Genomic DNA, 7,321 nt, shown 5'->3' with positions numbered 1-7,321 from the left:
TTTAATGCTCAAATATTTAGATGGATTCTTCCACTAGTTGTCAAGGTTTTCTATAGTTTTCGAAGGGGTTTAAAAATTTTGCACAACAAATTTTCTTTCTGGTTTAGTAGTCATTTGCACAATAATGAATTATTTTGAGATTTCACATCTCAAACGCGGCACAAAATTCATAACGCGGGCGGCGGACGCTAAACTCAGAATCAAGTTTCAAGTGCCTTATGGCTTTTATATACTGACTTTGGTGACAATTAAAGCTTTGAAATGTTTTGAAAGGAGACTCATGACCCATGTCCCGATAAGGCCGATATATTTATGTTTAAAAACAATTGCAATAAATACGAAATCCTTGAACACCTGTTGAGGTTGAGGTGGAGCAAAAGCAGTGCATTTCACTCACCAAAGATAACTTTTTCATTTCAAAAAAATGAAGCGCACAAAAATTGCTGTTTTCATGGTTTTCAAGCTAAAAATAAACGAGGCAGATGTGCGTGCATTTTCAACTAAAATTTTCAAATATAAGCTTAAATTTGTCAGAAACATAATCATTTGCAGTAGTAGGCTACATACCACTTCCCCTCTCGTCAAATATTGTGGGATATTTGTAAAAAAGCAAAGAAAAGATACAACTTATAATGGGTGCGGTAAAAGGAAAAAATAGAGACCTAAAGTGGGTCCAAAAAAAGCAAAGAAAACTTAGAAAAGTGGGCCCAGTGGGCCCATAGGCGTAGATCCCAGGGGATTCGGGGTGGGGCGGATAATTCCCCCCAATTTTTTGGCAGGGGGTCGTTAATACAATCATCTCCCCAATATTGACACCTGTATGTGGGTTTCTGACCAAATTAACCTCATACATGTAATTATTTGGCCATTTTAGCTCAAAAAATTTTATTCCCGTTTTGTACCAAATTTTTTCAGTTTAGCTCAAAATGGAAAAATGTTTCACTCGCTTCACGCGCATTTGTACAATAAACTTATTCTGTCGCCAAAAGGTGCTGGATTCACTATATACTTCAAGAATTTTTCCAACCCCCCCCCCAATGTTAAAAAGAAATCTATGCCACTGAGTGGGCCCGTAAAATGCAAAGATTATAGCCAGGAAAAGAGTACAAATGCAAAGAAAAGAGACGTATCATGTGCCCATTAAGTTATCTTTTCTTGCAATTTAGGGTCCCTAATGTCCCTTTCGGTGCTTTTAAAGGGCCAATTTAAGGGTAACTCGTGTTTACTTTTTACGGGCTTCAAAACCCTCGGTCCAGGGGTATCCCCCTTGTCAGCTGTACGGTCCGAAACTGTCCGATATTGAGTTTGTAAGTTATGGTATTATAAAATTGGAAATTGAGATATCGGCCTTCAAAAATATTATTGACAATGTTGGGAATAGGAATTACCTTTAAAAATGTCTCAATACAAGATGCCTGTTATATTCCGGTCTGACACTATCAGACAATATTTGTAAACATTAATAACATCACAAATTCGCAACAAACCCAAATTGTGAAAAAATCAACCCTCTCGTCAAATATTGTTGGATATTTGTAAAAAGCAAAGAAAAGATAGAATTTCAGGGGGGGGGGAGGGGGCAAAATCAACCAATTTTGGGCCAAATTACCGCAATAAGGTGAAATTTTCGTAATTTGGGTTTTTTACTGGGGACCAGGGGGAAAAGAGTTCTGACAGGGGGAAAATGGATGGGCAAATGGGGGATATTGGAAGTAGAATGAAAATCATAAATTATTTCCAAAAGAACAATAAGAAAATAATATAAATTTGCGTTTGGTTTCTATGATGTGAAGAAGAGATATTCAATAAAATTCTTCATTTTATATTTATTCATAATTCTACTTCAAACCGTTTTAGCAGGGATCATATTTTTAAAGTTGTAGTATTATTGACCTTCAGTTTGGTTGTAACATTTATAATTGGTCATCACTCATCAGTTCACAGTATCCACCAATGTTTGTTGATATTCACAGCAGGGGTGGGAAAGAAGTTCCCAGGCACTAGACAAGGCGGGGTTTGATTTTAGAATGACCAAATTTGGTATGGTTACATCATTTGTCAAATCTGACTTTGGATGGTCACTGATTATTAAGTGATGCTCACAGCAGGGGGTTTTATGTGGAAGTTGAAGGACTCTCGGCTTTGCCTCAACATGCTCAATACTAGTATACATTGTAGTTTTAAACTTCTCAAGCCGAGAGTCATTCTTGAAGGACTATATCAAAGGAGCAGCAAAAGCATCTCAAAACCATGATGGGCAAAAAAATCCAGGGCAAAAAATGTGGAACTGCACTCTTAATAGGAGTTACAGCTTCCTATCCTGAAACTTCGAAGTTATTATATCTTAAGAGTTACGAGAGTAAGAGATATATAAAAAAGCAAGTTCCAGAAAATGCAAATCATGCAGAATTCCAAATCAAGGAAGACGGGGGAAGTGAATATCAATATTTTGAAAAAGCACTACAGCGGAAGTTTGACATGTGTGATCGTGACCATCCTGTGGGTTTAAAACTCTTTATATTTATTAACAATTCATTTTGTAAGAAGTGTGTCCCAATTGTTGAGGATATAATAAGAATTGTTTCTAAATTTCGTAAGAATCGAGAATTCAATTTGAAAGTCTCCATTGGGTACCGAGAGCCATTTCCTGACCCTGCTGCTGCTGATTTTAAGGACTTCATGGGCCTAGAAAAGGTTCCTCATGTTAACGTTACCATAGCTAGAACAACAGAGAACAGTCTAACTGAAAGGGAATTTCATGCCGCTGTTTTGGAATGGTTAAAGTTACCTCATAACTACAATAACAACAGCGATACATCGGTAACGTGTAATATAAGATCATTATGTCATATTTTCCAGTCCATGGAAGCATCCAAGTATCGGAATATTTTGAACGGGTATATAGAAAAAGCGACGTTAGAAACGGTGTTTCGGAAAGAAATGTATGAACTTTTTAACGATGTTACTACACGCGAAGATTTTAACAAAATTAATTTGCGGGAAAAGGAGATATTTAAAAACGCTATGGACAAATTTAGATACGGTTAGGCTAAAAAGTATGCTTCTGGTAGTCTGTCAATACATGGCAGCATTTGTATGTATCATATATATCCTGAATGCCGAATGCTTTGTAGCACCATTCAGGCTGAATATCGAATGCTTTTATATAGCACTATTCAGGGCAAAAATAGAAATAAACTCTATTTCAGTGGATTCCACGCCATCATTCAGAGAAAAAAATGACTCATTTCTTTCTTTCGTTTGTGTTATATATCAAGACTAAGCATGACTTAACTTGGTTCAAGTCACCTCATAACTACAATGATAACAGTGAAACTTTGGTAACGTATAAGATCATTGTGTAATATGGATGCGATTTGGTGATACTTCCAAGCCAGACCGACTGGTTCGTATTCGTATTCAGATTCGCAAGATGCAGATTTTTCACAGCATGTGTATTTTTACAATCTCATATTTAAAATTTACAATGGCAGAATTCTGTTCAATTTGAACAGTAATTCACTTGTAATAAATGTTTCCGATTTGCTGCTTGCCAAGGCAGGCAACATCAAATCAATCAACGCCTCCTTAAGGTGGCTGTGTACTCTTAGACATGCATGTAGTAAAAGTGCAATAACTTTGTAATTATTCGCGCAAAACATATAAAAGTATACATTTTTATGAAGGCAAGACATCAATAAATCTTAATATAAATACAGATTTGGGGTAAAAACAACAATTTTAAGAAAATCACAAAAAGTGAGTTTTTGGCAATATTTGTTAGGTACATCATAACAAAAAACACTCTTTCCAAAATATTTTATTTTGTTTTTAGCTCAATCTTGAGGCTCCATTCCAAAAACGGTTTTTTTATTTTTTGATATTGGCCTTATTTTTTGAGATATTGACCATATAAGGCATCAAAATGAACTTTTAAAATTCAAAAACGCCTATTTGCACAAAATGATGCCCAAAATCGGAAATAGACCAAAATATAAAAAAATGAGAAAACCGTTTCTTGAGTCGATCATGCTTTTACGATGATCATATTTGCTTACCTATAGATGCTGTATTTATTGAGTTATCGTGTACCTAATTCGTCATTTTACCGAGAAAATGAACATTGAAATAATGGCCGTTGAAGTTTAAAGTGGTCACATTTTGCACTTTCATCGAATCTCACAAGAGAATGCGACAGTTTTCGTTTTTGTAACTTATATTACGTGAACATCGGGTAAATCCACAGCCCCTTGAGAATTTTGAGCGAAATCCATTCATAACTTGATATTTAAATCGGGGAAAGAACTTGAAAAACCCACATTTTATCAGCTAAAACGGAGCCATTTGACCACTAGGTTTTTGTGAAATCAGTGCTTCCGTGGTGTTTCCATAAGATGCGCCGCGCATGTAGATAAGCGTCGCGTATGCGTCGCGTATTTGTGCGTTAACAAATTGCGCGATACGCAACGCGATGAGTTGTTGCGCGCGTGTACCCTGGCTGGTACAACAATTTTTTCTTTCTAGTTTCAATTTCAAACACGAGTGGAATAGTGAAATAAAATCCTTAAAATATTGCAGTTGGAGTTTACAAATCTGGATTTTCATTATTTGTATTTATAAAAAACATAACAAAGTACAAAAATATCAAAAAAACTCAATTTCGCGAAAGAAACAATGTCTATAGTACACAGCCGCGTTAAGGTGGCACGCAGGATCACTCAAAGTCGGAAATTTTAGACATAAAAGTATACATTTTCAGAAAGGAAATGACACAAGGAATCCAACTAGCACAACAGATTTCTGCAAATTTGATGTTTCCTCAAATTTTTGATTTTTTCTTCGTTTTGAAAATATACCTTAAAGGAGTATTTCGTGATCCTAGCATCCTCTATTTATGTCATTTTTCATTAGATATCCACGAAAAAAACCTATTCCCAAAATTTCAATTGATTCCGATTTTGCGTTCGCGAGTTATGCATGATTATGTGTATTACACTGGTGCACCAGAACGAAATTCAAATTTCGCGATATCTTTGCTAAACGAATTAATCTGCAAGAAATATTTTGTACATAAACATTATGTAGCCAGAGGTTTCCAGTGATATAAAATCTCAACTTTTTTTGTGAAAAGTGGGGGGATGAGGCTGTGGATCACGAAATGCCCTTTTAAAATATCATAAATTTTGGTCAAAATTTAAAAAAAGTCAAATTTTGATCCTTTTTGACCCATATTTTTAAAACGAAGCAAAAATTCAAAAATTTAAGAAAACACTTTCTAGATTTGTGTCTTTAGAATAGAAATATGCAATTTTTACCAATTTTAATATTTAGGGGCTTTTCTCAAAAACTGCTCATTTTTGCAGAAATCTGCCGTGCTAGTTAGATTCCTTGTGTCATTTCCTTTTTGAAAATGTATACTTTTATGTACTTATCATTATTACTTTTAAAGATACAATACAAAACAATGTCTAAAATTTCTGACTTTGAGTGATCCTGTGTGCCCCTTAATTTGGTATGAAAATACTAACACAAACCACAGGATAAATGACAGATATCGTAGTCAAGGGGAAATCAATTGTATAGCAAGATAATTTAATGAATATTTTACTGAAAAAAAAATTACATTCACAAATAAAGAGTACCGTATTCAACCAAGCGCCCTCCCATAAATAGCGCCACCTGTGCACTTTTCGACTTACACCTGTTTAAACACCCACTAAATTTGGTTGAATGTGGTATATATGTGATATACAGAACCAATGTACTTGATTCAGGCAACTTGGTACATACATTTAAGTAATTTGACACGACGAACAACAAATTAAATTGGTAAGCAAAAAAAAATGTTTTTTATAACATTCGAACACAATTAGGTACATTATTACAGTAGCATTTAATATTGTACAAATTACACATGTATGTAACATAGTTTACAGTACATACCACATAGTTGGGCAGACACAGCACAATGAAATAATTCCAATACAAAGTTATGAAGCTAGTAATAGAAAAGTAATTTCAATACGGGAGCGATTGCCGAATAGGGTGCAACTCTACTAGTCTTATTACAAGACTGCCCTACCCCAACCATAAACCCTAAACTCCGTAAATGAGGACTGGACTCAAGTCTAGCAAGTTGCACCCTATTCGGTAATTGTACCTCAATGGGGTCTAACAATGGCGTCCATTTCACACAAAAATCCACCGCAAGTCATGAAGTTTACATCCATTTTTCAAGATGTTTTCACTGATAAATCTTTCTATCTTAATGACCAAAATGACTAATTGATAAGCAAAAATGATTGAAGATAATTTGTCAGAGGTTGTACGAGGACTGCCTGAATCTGGTTTGCTGGCATTGAGGAAATTAATGTGCCTCCAGAATTACACCACTCTGCGATCTGGATGCAATTATGCTGAATCATGCACCTTGTGTGCTAGTTGCACTGATCTTTGTAATGCTCATACTTTGAGACAGCAAGCATCACTTTTGGTCCCCCATTCATGACAGTTCAATAAGGTAGATTTTCTCTATAGTGTTATACATGGGGCTATATACAGACTATCCTTTTCTAACCTATTTAGTAATTGTTTTTATGAAAACTTACATGCCTCATAATGAATGAATAGCTTTGTGAAATCGACCCCACAAATAGCAGCTTAGTCCACTATCAAAATTAATAACAAATTTCTATTCATGAAATTAACATACTATTAAGTAGTCTGGAATTATGCATTTCCTGAAATTATATTTCCTGATTTTCATGAAATTCCTGATAACTTTCATGACTGTACGTATAGACCATCATTGTTAATCAACAAAGGTGAGGGACTGGTCTATCGATATGCTTGGACGAACCACTACATTGTTCAAAGGCTTTCTTGTACCATATGAAATGTAGTGGGCAATTTAAAATGCATGTGCCTTGAGTACACTATGATGCGTACGCAGGGCAAAGAACACTGGAAATTGCCATAATTCGCACACATACATGTACTACCAGGCAATGATGTCACATGTCAAGTGGTCTATAGGTAATAATTGCAAGCTCACCTGATTTGTGTTAATGTCATGGATACTACTGCTTTTCATCAGTGCCTCTAATTGGTTAATTACTTGATATAATCAGCTTAGTAATCAATCATAATAGAGCCTACTGACTTTTCTTACCATATCTCTGATTGGCTCAATACATGATATAGCCCTCTTTGTGGCCAATCAAAATAGTTCTTAAAGGCTGATAATACAGCGAGTAGTGCCCATGGGGTAATGCCAAATTGCTTATGAGCTACACTCTGATCAGCTCGTAATAGGCGGGAC

Source organism: Amphiura filiformis, chromosome 3 (genome assembly GCF_039555335.1).
Source record: "Amphiura filiformis chromosome 3, Afil_fr2py, whole genome shotgun sequence".
In the NCBI taxonomy this organism is placed as follows: Eukaryota; Metazoa; Echinodermata; class Ophiuroidea; order Amphilepidida; family Amphiuridae; genus Amphiura; species Amphiura filiformis.
This window is presented reverse-complemented; position numbering follows the sequence as displayed.